The sequence below is a fragment of the Cololabis saira genome, chromosome 6 (assembly GCF_033807715.1).
Source record: "Cololabis saira isolate AMF1-May2022 chromosome 6, fColSai1.1, whole genome shotgun sequence".
NCBI classification, from domain to species: domain Eukaryota; kingdom Metazoa; phylum Chordata; class Actinopteri; order Beloniformes; family Belonidae; genus Cololabis; species Cololabis saira.
Window position 1 is genome coordinate 32,861,098 of NC_084592.1, and position 15,885 is coordinate 32,876,982.

The window sequence follows — 15,885 nt, forward strand, 5'->3', positions numbered from 1 at the left end:
TTTGAATGTCGTTGACGTGTTCTTCCAGACCAGAAAACTAAGCTTTTCCTCATTTCCCAGTTGAATGACCAGACCACACATGTGAAGTTGGCTTCACATTGGTGTGACTGTGTGGGAAACATCAGAGCACTATTTTGAGTCACACAAGACTCAGTTCCCCCTTTACAATTCATACAACGCTTATGAACAGCCATCTTGACACACACACACACACACACACACACACACACACACACACACACACACACACACACACACACACACACACACACACACACACACACACACACACACACACACACACACACACACACACACACACACACACACACACACGTTTAGTTGTTTATTTGTAGTTTAGTTACCAGAATTTATTCCAAGAGTTGTTTCACATTTAATCCTTGTGTTAATCATTTCTGATTCATTTGAATGAGTCGTTTGTAGTTATTTTACACATATTTGCAACATTTGCTGGTTGCAAAGGCCTGTGATCAGACTACTACTTCCTACTCCTTTCTACTCTGTTATTCTACAGTGCCACCTCTGGTGAAAGGCTGGCACGCAGAGAATAACAGTTATTTTGAGACTGATTGTGCCGTTTGATTATTCATTCCTGACATTCAGGTTGTGCCCCGTTTTGATGTATTCATTTTGATAATTTATTTACGTTATTGATAACTGTCGTCAGACAATTATTAATAACTCTTTAATAACTAAACAAGTACTCCCTTTGTTTGCACAACACTGTCATCCTTCATCTTGTGGGCACTGCAACATTAGATAACTACGACCTCAGATTAACAACAACACAACAGATGGCACCATGTTATCTATTTTACACAAACTAAACCAAAATACAGTAATGTATGAAAGTCTAAGTCTATCCCCAATAATCAGTAGCTTGAAGAACCACACTTAACATAAGTCTTTTGGATTGAATAGGTTCTCTATGACATCATCAGGCTCTCACATTGTTTGAAAAGAAATTTGGGTTGATTTTCTTTACAATGTTGCTTCAGTTCATTGAGGTTTACGAGCATTCATTCACACAGCTCTCGCTTGATCATAACTTCACCATGGTAACATAATTTTTTGCTGGTGTGCTTGGGATCATTGTTCTGTAGTATGATTCAGTTTTGACAAGGCTTCAAATGTCTGACAGATGACCTCACATTTTTCTCTAGAATACACAGCTGTGTTAAATTCATTGTCCATGCAATGACTGAAAGGTGTCTAGATCCGGTGACAGCAACAATCCCAAATTATCACCACCACCACTGGGGTTTGTGCTGTGAGCTGTCATTGGTTCATGGCCTCTGCTTTCATAGAACTGAATAGGACAAAATTGGCAAGTCTTTGAAGTTGAGGCTATCAACCCTCCTCCTTGTTCTGTCTATTAACATTATTTTTATATGAACACCGCCATCCTCATGGTGGTAGACCGGTTCAGCAAGATGGTGCATTTCATCCCCTTGTCTAAGCTGCCTTCGGCCAAAGATACTGCTGAGTTGGTCCTCCAACACATGTTCTGGCTCGTTGGCCTCCGTGTGACCGTGGTCTCCAACCGGGGACTGCAGTTTTCTATCGATCTTTCGTCTGGGCCACAGCCAGCCTGTCATCCGGGTTCCATCCCCAGTCCAATGGCCAGACAGAATGGAAGAACCAGGAGATAGAGGTGGCCCTCCGTTGTATGGCCTCCAGCCACCCGCTGATGGGGGTGGAGTATGCCCAGAATACGCTGGTCAGCTCATATACCAGCCTTTCCCCGTTCCAGTGCGCCTACGGGTATCAACCACCCCTGTTCCCAGCCCTGGAGAAGGAGGTTTCCTGCCCAGGCGTACAAACGTTCATGCGCCAATGTTGGCACACCTGGGCCCGGGCCAGGGCTGCCCTCCAGTGGTCTGTGGACCGATACTCCTCCTCAGCCAACTTCTGATGCTCCGCCGCACCCACTTATCGGGTGGAGCAGAAGGTCTGGTTATCGACCCGGGAACTTCGTCTTTGGGGTGCCTCCAAAAGCTGGCTCCTAAGTTCATTGGTCCGTTCCACATCCTCAAAATCATCAACCCTGATGTCTGCCTTAAGCTTCCCCGGTCCATGCAGGTCCACCTTACATTCCACGTTTCTAAAATCAAGCCTGTGATGTAAAGCCCCCTGCCCCCCCCCCCACCCCTGCTCCCCTGCCTTCCCGCTTCTTCGATGGAGGTCTTGTGTACTCCGTTCACTGCCTCATCCGCTCCTGCCGCCGTGCAAGGGGCATCCAGTATGTGTTCGACTGGGAGGGTTATTGTCCGGAGGCGAGATCATGGGTCCCCGCCGGTTTTATCGTCGACCCACGACTTATCACCAATTTCCGCCGTCAACATCCTGACCACCCTTCCAGAACCTTCTCAGCGGCCAGGAGGCCCAGTCCCAGTACCTCCACTGCCACACCCACAGCCGATCCTGACGAGATGGAGGACCCCACATTGGAGGAGTCCGCGGAGGAGAACGAACTATCCCACCCGGCTCACGACATGGACCCGGCCGAGTCTGAGGAGTATTGAGGAGAATCCTCCAGAACCCTCCCCTCCCTCCCTCTGTGACGTATTTGGGACGTCAGAAGACTTCCCTTGAGGGGGGATTCTTTCACATCTACTTCAGCGCCATACCTTCCTCACTCACCCGCCAGCTCTGCCTCCTCATGTCACTATGGTTTCTCCCGCCTTCCACACCTGCAATCAGCCCAGGGCTTCTACTTAAAGGTATAGTCCTTGATTTTGGAGAGCTAGCAAGATTTGAAAGTGGCACCTCCTCTAAGCTCCGCCCCCTCCCCCCCCTCCTGTCAGCGCTCCGTCCAAAGCCACGCCCCCACAAACTTTGGGGAACGCGCATTTGCAGGAGTCGAGTTTTCCAGGACATTTTGGACAGCACATTTTCAACAGAACTACCCCATGTCTCATTCACCTGTAAGCGAGGCTGGTTTTAGGGGGGGGCAGGGGTGAGCTGTGCCCACCCAAACGTACGTCCTGCCCACCCAATCAAAGTTATGGGGATCGTTTATTTTTTATAATTTTATTTTTTTACAAATATAAAAAAAATCACAGAATGTCTATACCGTTTCTGATTAGGTGGGCACTGTGCATCATTTTTAAACACAACAATGAACGCATACCGCAAAAGTTGTGTCTCGGCGGAGGGACCCGACGTCCCAGCAAAATGAGCACAACACGGAAGTGGCCCTACGGCGTAGCTGTGGCAACAGAGCCTGCACGGCAGCGCAGCGAACCGCCAGCCGCACCGGCACTCTACGCCCTCGCCGAGATGGAGACGCCTTTGCACTTTGGCTTTCCTTTTTTAGCCTTTTAGCAGGGCGAGCCGTTACATTCGACGTGACCGCCCGACCGCGAGCCGGCAGTGAAGCCCGGAGCGGTGGGGGCCCTCCGATGTCAGGCCGCGGTTGCCAGTCGATCTGGAAGAGCGGGGGGGGGGATTACACTGGGACACTCTGAGCCGAGGAGGACCCGTGGGAAGTGGACACGGAGGCTGGAAGCAGAGTGCGCGCATGGGACGGAGGAGGGCGTGAGCGGGACTTAAAATGAAGGCATCTGATTGGTTCTTTCCCCCCTGCCAATCCTCTGGTCCTCTGACCAATCCGTGCCATTCGGACCGCAAAAAACAGATTGGTCAGAGTTTTTACAGGATTAAAGCTGTCAGAGAGGTCGGATTTTTTTCTTTCCTTTTTCTGAACACATTATTCACTGGCTACTCTCAGGATGGAAGGACCATTTCACCCAGTATAACAATACATTTTTGAATATGATCACAGACTATACCTTTAAGCACTTCACTTCCAGCCGGTCACTGCTAGATTGTTCTTGTGTCATGCCTGGCTTTCCAGCATTTTTACCCAGACTGATCAATTGTTACCGACCCCGCCTGTCCTCGACCAGTTCGCCTCTCCGTCCTGGTAATCACCTCAGCCTTCTGTCCCTGAGCACGAGTTCTGACTCCTGTGGCACTTTACCATGATCCTGAGGACTAAACTCTGCTTTATTGCCTGATGTGACTTTAATAAAGACAGTGACAAACATGCATGTCAAAACAGCGGGCGGCAAATCAACACAGTCCTGGGTGCAGGTACAGAGTGGTGCTCGTTATGTCCGTGCTCGTCGGAAGACGCAGCGCAAAGACAGCAGTGATGGTGCTGGTGGGGTGTTTTGTCCACCGATCATCAAACATCTGAGCTAGATACAGAGGTTCTTCAGTCATCGCTCGACCAACACTGACTTTACTCCTGATATTTCTATAATAATAAATTAATAAATAAATTAATTATAAATAAATTAATCTCCTGACGACATGCGTGTGCATGCTCCAACCTCATAACTGGCTGCTACAGATGAATGACGACAGCCAGCCGCTCTGCTACTGTCTCGGACTCACCGTGTGTGGTTTGGTGCTGAATTAGCGGGACAATCCCATGTAACAAGTCGTCAAACGAAATGGAGGAGGTGCTAAAATATGGCCGCTGTTTCTCATCATCAATTGTCCGCATCAGCAAGACGAACAAGCTCTCCAGTCTCCCGATGGCTTTGGTTGAACGGCCTGACAAACCATCTATTTCTTACCGAGCTCACAAGAAAGAAAAGCAGTGCAGTGATCTCCTTGTCATACAATAGTGTTGTCTGGTTTATTTATCCGTTATTCCACCAGCTGGTTTATTAAACTGCTACGAAATATTTTATTACTTTTCTAACTCTGGCTCTGCATACTGCCCCCAATCAGTTACCCCCGGTACAATGCGCTCTCCTTGTGTACTACGTGAGCGAGGTTGCAGTTGGTTGTGAACACGAACGGACGCGGACGCGGACGCAGGCTCAAACAGCAAGTATATTCGCCCCTTGACAGAGCTCTCTGTATTGTACTGTAGTTCCTAGAGTATCCAAATGTAGATTTTAGAGGTCATGTTCTGGGTCTCTGGAAAGTGCTTTGAGACAACTTCTGTTGTAATAGACGCTATATAAATAAAATGTAATTCAATTGACCCCATATTTCTGAATGAAATTTGTAAATGTAATCACAGGAACATCAAGCTGCTTTTAGATGGGCTTATCATCTTTATGTTTAACATGCTCTTTCTGATCTCTTCAAACAACTCTTTTCTTTGTTTACTCTGCTTCATCTTCAGCATGGTGAACACCATGATGCCAGAGAGCAGAGTGGTGACATTTCACCCTTAAAGCAGGCACACTGACTGATTACAAGATTGAAGACACCTATAATGCTAATTACGGGACGCACTTTAGTTTAACATGTCACTATGGTCAAATTATTTTCTGTCTTTTCTAGGGTTAGCAACTAAATTTTCAAGGTAATTTTCATTTTTCAATTATTCTTTTGAACCACAATTCAAAAGCAATCTCTCACTTTCATTAGTTATTTTTTTAAATTATTTCAACGAACATGAAAAATGGCTGTACTTCTCCAGTTAAAAAAGTTTAAATAATGTTTGATTACCGTATGTTCATGCAAAGTGCCATGTCAAATTAATCCCAAATATTAAGACAATGCTGGCAGGCAACTGAACACTGCAGCATGTACACCTCTAGAAATCCAAGCAGGTCCTGCCCAGTGACATGTACCAAGTCTGGCAAGTAAAGACAGGCCTGCCACCCTCAGCCTCTCAGAGACCTGATGGATCCATCAGGAGAGATGGAGCGAGAAGGAGAGCGAGCTTCCTCAAGGTTAACGCTGGAGGAAATGTGTGTGTGTACTATGTCTGTGTATTTGAACTGGGTGGGTTGGGGGGAGGGGAAACAGCTGCCGGTGGAGTTTAACACAAGTCATTACAGAGCACAGGGGACAGAGGAAATGTAATTTTTACACACAGGCTCTTAATAGGATGCACTCTGTGTTCCTTAATGCACTGTCCATGACCCCGTCAGGATGTGAATCTCAGGACTCACACACACACACACACACACACACACACACACACACACACACACACACACACACACACACACACACACACACACACACACACACACACACACACACACACACACACACACACACACACACACACACACACACACACACACACTTCACCTCTGCAGGCTCCTTTGGACGTGGTTACCGTGTTGTTCATACATTCCCACAGTCCAAAGTGGGAACACTGGATCTCCATGTCAGGCACTTCCCAAATTGGATTTCATGAATTAAATTCAAGATACTTTATTTATCCCAGAAAGGAAATTAATATATGAATTATAATAATATATGAAAACTGTATGTTTATTAGAATTTTTATTTGTATTGAGTTTTCATCATGTACAACATGTAAACTTGATGTGCTTTCCTTTAAAAGAAACAATACAATTGTTTTGTGTGTAACTATCAAAAGAAATGTCCTACAATGTAATTTTTTTGTGGATGATCTCCTCCCAACTGCCTGACACATTAAACTCAAACCATTTATAAAACAAACACATAGAAGAGTGTTTTTATCAGGAGCTCCAAAATATTTGGACAAAGGAAATATAACTATATTTTTTATACTTGAATGAAAGTCCTGTATTTATTTAATGCCTGGGGTCTGGAGTTTCCTAACTGCAGATGCTTAAATAGATTTTATCTGAAGTATAATCCACTTTTTCGCCTTCACAATGTCTTGAGTTGCTGTCAGAGTATGTTTAGGGCCATTATCCAATAACACATTCAATTTGTAATACACTTTATATTTGAAGAAAGGTAAAAAGAAAGTTTTGTCCCATCAGCTTTGATTTGAGCAGGGTTTAGAGCTATAGCTTTTGTCCGCAGTCACATCATCAGTAAACACCAGTGAGTCTGTTCCATCAGCAGCCATACATGACCATACCATAATTTTGCCTCCACCATGTTTGACACATGTTGCCTTATGCTTGGGTTCATGAAATGGTGATTTCCTTCTCCATACATTTCTCTTTTTGCCATTCTGATTAATTGTACCATTCATCTTAGTTTGTCCAAATATTCTTTTTCCAGAACATAAGACTTATTTAAATGTAGTCCTGCAAAGTCGAATCTGGCTTTCCTGGTCTTGAACTTACATATGTACTTATGTACGTATAAAGCACCCGACTGACCAGAAGATATGCTGTTTAACCTTGTTGTCTCCAACTGTTTCATATCATTTCCTGTAGCAGGTTCCACAGAAAGTACTGAGCACCAGTGTTGATGTTTCTGATGACTTCATGGAAAAACCAACACACGACCTTGTGTGTCCCATCTGCATATTAATGCTGATTAAGGCTGAACTGAAGTGGCTCACTTTCACTGAATATTGATCTCAACTTTTAAACTCACTGAACTTCCAAAAGCAACAAACATCAAGGGAGTGGTGAATTTGCATTCAAATTATCCTGATGGATGAGGGTTCAACAGGGAGCATCATACCAAGATGGATCAGTGTTCATTACATTGGACTTATGTGTCTACATTATAGTGCAAGTGCTAAATCTTAGGTTGACAATAATAACTAAGCCATTATGACACGATTGAAGAGTGTGCCCTTGCCTTTCTTACATATATTTGATCAAGGCATGTCACACAAAGTTTGTAAAGACCTCATGAAATGATGTCTTTTTTTGAAAACAAAAAAAAGGAAGAAAGAACACATCATAATATGTCTCGTCCAAACAAAGCGTTTGGTCTGAATGGGTTAATCATGTATTTCACAGGTCTGACCTTCTAAGTACAACCTTCAAACAGTGTGTACATGCAATCAGAAGTACAGAAACAAAAAGCAGCCGTCTGGCTGACACTAATGGCTGTGATTAAACAATACCATGCCAAGCAGACAATTGCTCTCACATATCCACAGGCTGGCAGCCACTCCTAATATGCAATCCTAATTACAGTGGTTTACAATAGTTATTAACACGACTAATAATAGCCAATAATTACAACATTCATCGTCTGTCCCTGGAAGGAGGTTGTCACAATCGGACACCCAGTCTGTCAATACCTACCGCATGCAGTCAGAGTCAACTGGGCTCTTTGACAGTCCGTCAAACATAACTTTAGGAAAAGTTGCAAGCACTACACTACAAACTCTTAGCGTACCTCGGCAGCATCAGCTGAAATAACCATCCGACCAGACCTCTCTGTCTTCGACTGTGCAGTTTGTTGGGGCCTGTTTCTCAGATTTCCGTTCTCAGTTGACAGGGGAGGAATCCAACATGGTCTTCAGCTGTTATAGCCAATCTACCTCAAGGTTCGATGTGTTGTGATTTCCAGGATTCTTTGAGCTCCTAGAGGGGGGTTATCGGAGCTAGTACAGCTTTTTTGTCATGTCTGACCAGAGTTGCTTTTCACCGCGGCACTCACTTAAGTTTTTAATTCCCTTATGCCATTCTGTTTTAATGTATGAAAAGGAAATCCAGCTCCTGGTCCGTGTCTGCAGGGTTATATATGCAATGTGCTGCATCCACACCAGTACATTGCCTAAAGTACTTCAATAGTCCTGTGACACTACTGAAGTGTTCTGTATACCCATTAATTAAACCTGTATCATTACCAAATCAAATATGAGCAACGACAACTCAGTTATGGCATGCTGCTCTGTAGTTTTCAGATCTCTGGTGGAGTCCATGTGTCAGACTCAGAGGCCAAATGAGCATAATGAAGATGCATGACATTTGGTTGGAGCATGCTCACCTTAACACATTTACAACAAAATAGCCCCCGACGGGCCCGGTACCGGGTCCAGCCGCTGTATGCGCCAGTTCATGTGTGAAAAAGTTACTCAAGACCCAAAACTCCAAGTACGTTTTGTCAACAAAGTATTTGATTTACAACAACTTCAAAATACATACAACAAATGATGGCGCCATCAACACAAACAACACCGGCAACAGACGACAAGACTCATTTTCTCCACCCCAACGTAGTGGCAGATGATACTGAACATAATCTTTTCTGGGCCGACCACTTGATGCCAATGTCAAAACAAACCAAAAGCAAAAATTCACATTTCACAGCCAGCACATCAGATTGCGTGTTCAACACCCAGTACATCAGCAAATCCCAAAACTATTCCCACCAAAAGCACTATATTTTATTTCCTTACCGTTTTGTTGTCATTTTCAGTCAATCCACACCATCTTAGACCAGAATTCACAGCTTAATCCTTCAGTAGTGAAACTGCTTCATCCGCCGTCATTTCATATCCTGCCGGTCGTGGCCATTTTGTTTGTTGTGGTGTGGCAGGGTGGAGGATTAGGCATGGTCTGCGGGGGAGCAGCACACAGGTGGCGCCTGGTTCAGCTGATTGGGCACACCTGTGCCCAATCAATCTCCCACCCTGCCTGGGTACTGCCAGGGATGACACAGAGCTGCCGAGTGTGCTGGTAGACGTCTGTGTGCAAATAATAAATCAAGAATTTCTCCACGAAACCCCGTTGTCCTCTTTGCCTGTCAGTTGGACCCGGCTAGCACAAGCTTGCTACACGTGGCTTTTGGGAATTTACTTAAACTTTGTTGACATTTTACATGTCGCAAGCTTTGAAACGCTATATTACACTTGAACGAGCCTTCATCTATCAGGCCTCTACCGTCGAGCGTAAACTGACGTGTGCCACGGAAAATAGTGGTGAGAGGTCGTGGGCATTTCACGGATTTTTGTGAGATCAGGTTGGTAAACGCTGGAGCGCGGCAGCCATCTTGGATCAGTGACGCACAGCTGCACAGCGCAAAGAGTGAGACCCACACAGAGCGCAGGGATGTTTGAATTGAGATTTCATCATATGAACACATTGATGTATCATCAAATCATCAAAGTATTTTAGAGCCATATTCCCTTTCCGCACATTTTGGCACAGTAGGTATCCAAGTGCCCAAATAGAAAGTCCGCCTGGTACTATCCACACTAAAACCTTTATAAAATGTATGTGCTTTAGGTTATTCTCATGTAACTTGGTACAGTTGTAGTCAAGGAGTTGCTGAATCCAGGCAGTGGTATCTTTATAATCATATGCATTGCAATCATGGTGTTTTCCACTGTGCAAACTTAAACAAAATTAGACTAGGATAAAAATGTCATTTTTCTTTTTGGTTTATCACAATTTGCTCAGGCTTGTGAACATTCACAATTTTTCTGACACTGGAAATGCATGCTGTGGGGTCTTAGCTATCCATTGAGACCAAGATTATGCATATTGTCCTTATAATTGTGTAGATAGTGTTGATTTAATTTGAATAGGTTCTGTTTATATAATACTATAATACTAACATTACAATACATTCATTCTGATCAAATCTGTCCATCCTAGTTTTAGATGCTACTACCAAAACAATACTTGTATCCAGGACTGCTAACATCTGGGCCCAGCTGAAGGTCTGGCAGCTTCTGCAGGCCTCGCTGTAGCGCTGGTTAAACCACCTTTGGTGGTCTATATATTAACACGAGTCACGACCATATATAACATGAATGATTAAATAGATAGATTATTTTCAGAGACTGTCCTAGTCATTTCACACAGTTCAAAACAAGAAACATTACACAACATTACACACAAAATAACTAAGCGACCGAAACCACATGGAAGACATTTTCGTGTTTGGCAAAGCCGAGTGAAATGCAGTCACTGATCAGTGAGCTGTTTTGTTGAGTATGGAGATGGCAGATGGTACAAAGTTTGTGTCAAAATGTGCCCTTCTACATTTCAGTGTCCTGTACCTGCGGTGAGAGGGCAACAGTTTAAAATAGATGTTGAGGCATTGCCCAGTATCCATGATAATTGCTTTGGCAAGCCGGGCTGTCATCGAGTAAAAAAATATGAGTGTACAAGAATGGATTATTTTTGAGGGTACATATGTGATCTTACTTAGTTTTTCTTTTTTTTTTGTTGGAAACTGACAGCATGATGTAAAAACTGGTGGAACAATACAACGAAATGGGCTGGATTATACTCTTGTACAGTAGTGACAGAAGATGGGGGGGGGGGGGGGGGGCAATATAAAGGGCACTGAGTGAAGGACGGTACGTCATCTTTGCTGTGAGTGTTTATGGAGGTCAGTTATTTGATGGTCAAAAGGGTTAGTCTGAGGTATTTGACCCGTTGACCTGTTCTATGGTGCTACCATTAATGAAGATCTGATGTAGACTGGAGGTGGCGGTCTTGAAAACAAGTTCCTATCCACTGATATGGACATAACTATTTGTGCACCATTGTGTAGAATATTAAACTGGGTTGTGATAAGCAGTGATGGAGTTGTTGTTGCTGAGAAGAGGCAGGATTTCAGCATCATGAGATTATTAGTGGCAACGGGAAGGATCCTGCGTTTTCCTGTTTATTGACCAATAGTAGAGGAGCTGGACCAGGGGCCTGTACTACGAAGCAAGTTCAACATACCCAGGATATATTTTCCTTATCCAGATTCACTAACCCGGACAATTGCAATCACGCTAAGCGGTCACACGACGGTGGTTATCAACTCGGTATATCAACCCAGGTTTCTCCAATCTGGATATGAGCGCGTGCACATAAAAGGGGAGGTGTTTTCAGCGCATGACCAATCGCAAGCATGGAGAAGTCTGCTGTCAGAGCCGCTTATTTCAGAAGCGAAGAGCAAACAATAATTTTACGGAAATATGATGAGTATAGGCATATAATACAGGCAAAAAGCAACACAGTTGCAGCTGCAAAATGCAGGAAAGACAGCTGGCAAAAGATCGCTGACTGTATAAATGCGTAAATTCATAGGGATATAAACATATATTTGAATATTCTGGGAATCTTAATCTTAAACTGTAAACCATGATCAGCAATATTAAAATAATAAAAGGCTTGCAATATTTCAGTTGATTTGTAATGAATCCAGAATGTATGACATTTTTTTGTTTTTGTGTTTGCATTACAGAAAATCACAATATTCTAATTTTCTGAGACAGTCCTGTATATATTGGTTCTATAACTATTGTTGTTGACCGATAACTTGTGCTGATGCTGTACCAAAGAATTGGGTTTTTTTATTTATTTTATTTAATTTTTTATTTTTTCAGGAGGGGGGTATTTAGTATTTTAAAGTGACTTCTCAGAATGTTCGAGGGACGAAATTGAAAATCCCTTTTTTGCTATCCCCTTACAAATGCATCTTCTTTTTGATTTCTTCTTGATTTATTTATTTAATTGGTATTAGTTTTGGATTTGACCGGATTTTGGGTGATGATTTGTTTTATTTATTCATTAATTGATTTATTTTTTATTTTCTCCTCCACCTCTTTTTTCTTTTTTTCCTTTTTTTCTGGATCGTTTATACAGGTACTCATCAGGGAAAGCAAAGGGGTTTTGGCGGTCCCTGAATACGCGTTCTCTTCGGAGGGATCCTCTCACGATCCGCGCACCGAGCTCCACTGGATTCATTTTCCAAGAGAGCTGATTGGTCAGTGGGCGGTGCTTTTATACCCGGCGATCTGCATCTCGAACATAACCTGCTCCGGAGCAGGTTAGCTGTTCAGCATAAGTTACCATGGCGATGTACCCCGGTGAGAAGTGAACCACCGTCGTAGTCCTGAAAACCCAGGGTTAAACCTGAAGTTACCTCGCTAAACCCAAATCCTGCTTCGTAGTACAGGCCCCTGGAAGGGCAGACCTCCTCATTTACATAATGAGGCAGAAATGCATAATATAAAGTAAACAGAGGAGACGGGGGAATGTAAAGACAACGAATGCATGTTTAGGGAAAAGGAAAAACAATATATATATATATATATATATATATATATATATATATATATATATATTTCTGCTTTTATTTTTAATTATGTCAGTTTGGTCCTCCATACTCTCATGGCCTGTGGTCCATTACTGAGAAAGCTATGGGTCTGGTGGATGCTATGAGGGGCGTGTTAAGCTGGTGTATTTTCTGCATTATCAGATTACGTTGAATTGTGATAAATACTGAACTTTATAAATCTATGAAAAAGTCTGTTGCATCCTCTGTCCTTTGCTAGAGTTTGTGTGAAAACTTATATTTATCTAGCTGTGGACTGATACTAGGAAAGAGGGAGTGCAGGATCAGTTCTTCAAAGCATTTTCTTAAAGGTATTGTGACATCATTTTTAACATGCTTTTAACACTATTAAAAGTCTTGGCCAACATCCCTCAAATGTGTCTAAAAGAGTGTAACAAGAAAAACTTCACTCTAGTACTCTTTTCCTGGCTTTTTATTACAGTGTTTTTTTGCGCCGTGAAAAATGCTTCCTTTCCCCCCTTTCCTGTCAATCATTGCCCCGCTCCTCCTCCAAACCTCCTCCTCCTCCAGCCATACGCTCACAGCGGCGTCGGAGAGTTAAGCCGGGAGCGACAGGCGAAGCATGCACGGAAAAGCAGGAGGGCGAACCACAGCAAACAATCATAAAAATAAAGGCATGTAAGCAGCACTGTCCCCTTATCTTAAGTCCAGTCAGTGGCCGCGGGTCTTCTTAGCAGTTTTCCTCCGGTGATTAGAACAAAAGAGGCTCTAAACTGCTCCGTGTTAAGCCTCATTTATGGTTCCGCGTTAAATCGACGCAGAGCCTACGCCGTAGGGTTCAGCGTACGTTGCGCGTCGCCGCGTAACCCTACGCCGTAGATTCTGCGTCGGTGTAACGCGGAACCATAAATCAGCCTTTATGGTGCACTGGAGAGGAGAGGAGACAGGGAGCTGGGTGGAGGGGGCGGTGATTTAGCGGGTCGTTACGTAACGATCCGCCACCAAACCACATGCGCCGTTTTTGCATAGTTATGCGGAAAATCCCAGAAAGCACACAATACACTGAATGTTAAAAGTTCGTTGTTTTTTGGGTGTAATTGATGTCAAGACACCCAACAAAACACAAAAAATCAAGAAAAATGTGTTTTTCATGTCACAATCCCTTTAAAGTGTGAGTACAACAGGTGGCTGGTGAAGAGTTTCTGATGGACAGGGTTTCTTGGGTAGAGGAATAATGATGTATGTTCTCCAAGGGGTGGCCACCATGCTGTATAGTAGGAATCACTCATTATGGAAAAGCTCAGTCATGTTTACCACAAGTTTTATAAAGTAAAGACTGCTAGCTGTTTGACACCATCAGTCTGCAAGGTTTATGGTTTAGTATATTTTTAACTAATGAAGTAAATAAAAATTCAACAACAAAATGGTCATAGATGTGAAATCTAACAAATCTAACAATGCAGACCAAAACATCTTTTGTAGACGTTTATTTTGCTATAAAGTTGGACATTTAACGTGGGGTTTGATGGAAATTACTCACTTTTGGAGCCAGCCCCCAGTGGTCGTACAAGGAACTGCACTTCTGTATCGGCTTCAAAAATGAAAATCGGAGGTTGCCCCTTGAACACCACTTTCTATTTTCTTTAAAATGTTTTTAATGTGAGGCTAAAATCAAACCTCAGATGGAAAATTTTGGTAAAAAAACAAAAACAAAAAAAAAAACAGCTTTCCACTCCTCTGAGAGATTTAATCTATCAAAGCCAAGAAAAGTTGGTGCGTCACCTAAAGCAGCCAGCAGACCAGTCGCTCTGTCCTTCCAATCATTTAATTTGCTGTTTGGACATGTTTGACCAGAGCAGTCTGACTGCTCCACACAGCAACCCTGATGATCTCTTCCTCCGCTTTAGTTCTGGTTTTCACCCGCACACACGAGGACTATGTAGATGTTACATTCACACACATCAAGATACACTTTCTAGATTTACATCAAACCTTGGCTGTGACTCTGGAGAATTTAATTACTTTTCTTTCTCTGTCTTCGTTGTCCAGGTCTGGGATATGCTAATTAGCTTTGACTGATAAAACATTTCCTCGGCCTCCGAGTCTCATTACTGCTAACTTTTTCTGATAGCAGACGCGGCCACGCTGTCTGACAAGTAAGAAGGCACCTGAAGATACACACTGTGACAAAAATGCTTATTAAGTCGAGGGGATTTGACCTCGTCGCACGATGGCATTACGCCAGAAAAACTAGGAAAACTTTGTACGACAATCAGTATTCCTCATCTTCTTTTTCTAATTGATAATTAGTCTTCCATTAATTTGGGGCCAACATCTATCTTTTATCACAAAGGTACAATTTATCAGCTGCTTAAGTGATGGACTAAATTGGTTTGGCAATGTTAATGATCGACCTTGCAGGGTATGGGGACATGAGGGAAATAATTTCTCCTGACTCATATTTAATTAACCTCAGCAGATGTGCTGGACATGCAGCGCCACGTAAGGAGAAATCATTGTTGAACAATTATTTTACAAAAGCAGGACATCTTCTGTTGAAAATGAAAATTTTAATGGTAAAAGATATATACATACATTTAAAATGCGGGAAACAATAATAGAGTTGTTACAACATTATAAAATGAGACTTACATTTTGATTTTTAGATACAAGCAGTGTAATAATAATAATAATGATAAAAAAACAGCTGTACTTCTAACACAGAGAGGTTATTAGGTTGGTTCCTTCAGGAGTACCAGAACCCTTCATATAGAAAATTGTACCTTTAACATGTGCAACTTATACTTTAATGCTAAAAAAGCAGACAGAAACAGGATCTTTGACTCGTTTACAATGCTACACAAGGTCTCGCTATCCCTTCTTTTTGGTTTATTTAAATAGTGTCAATGAAACAAATTGAAAACTGCAGCAAAGTGAACAGTTTTCAGGTAAAATGTATGTAGAAAAAGGCCCGCGGCTCTGCTCAAACCAACCATCAGCTCTCATTATGAAGAAACATCCAGATAAGAGTGAAAGAAAAACAAAGAAAAAGATGACACATACAAGAATCGGAGGAGTAACGGACACTAATCCTTCATGTCGTGTGTAACAAGTGACTGATGCAGCGTAAGAAAGCTCCATGTTTAACGTCTGACCTGTTTTATG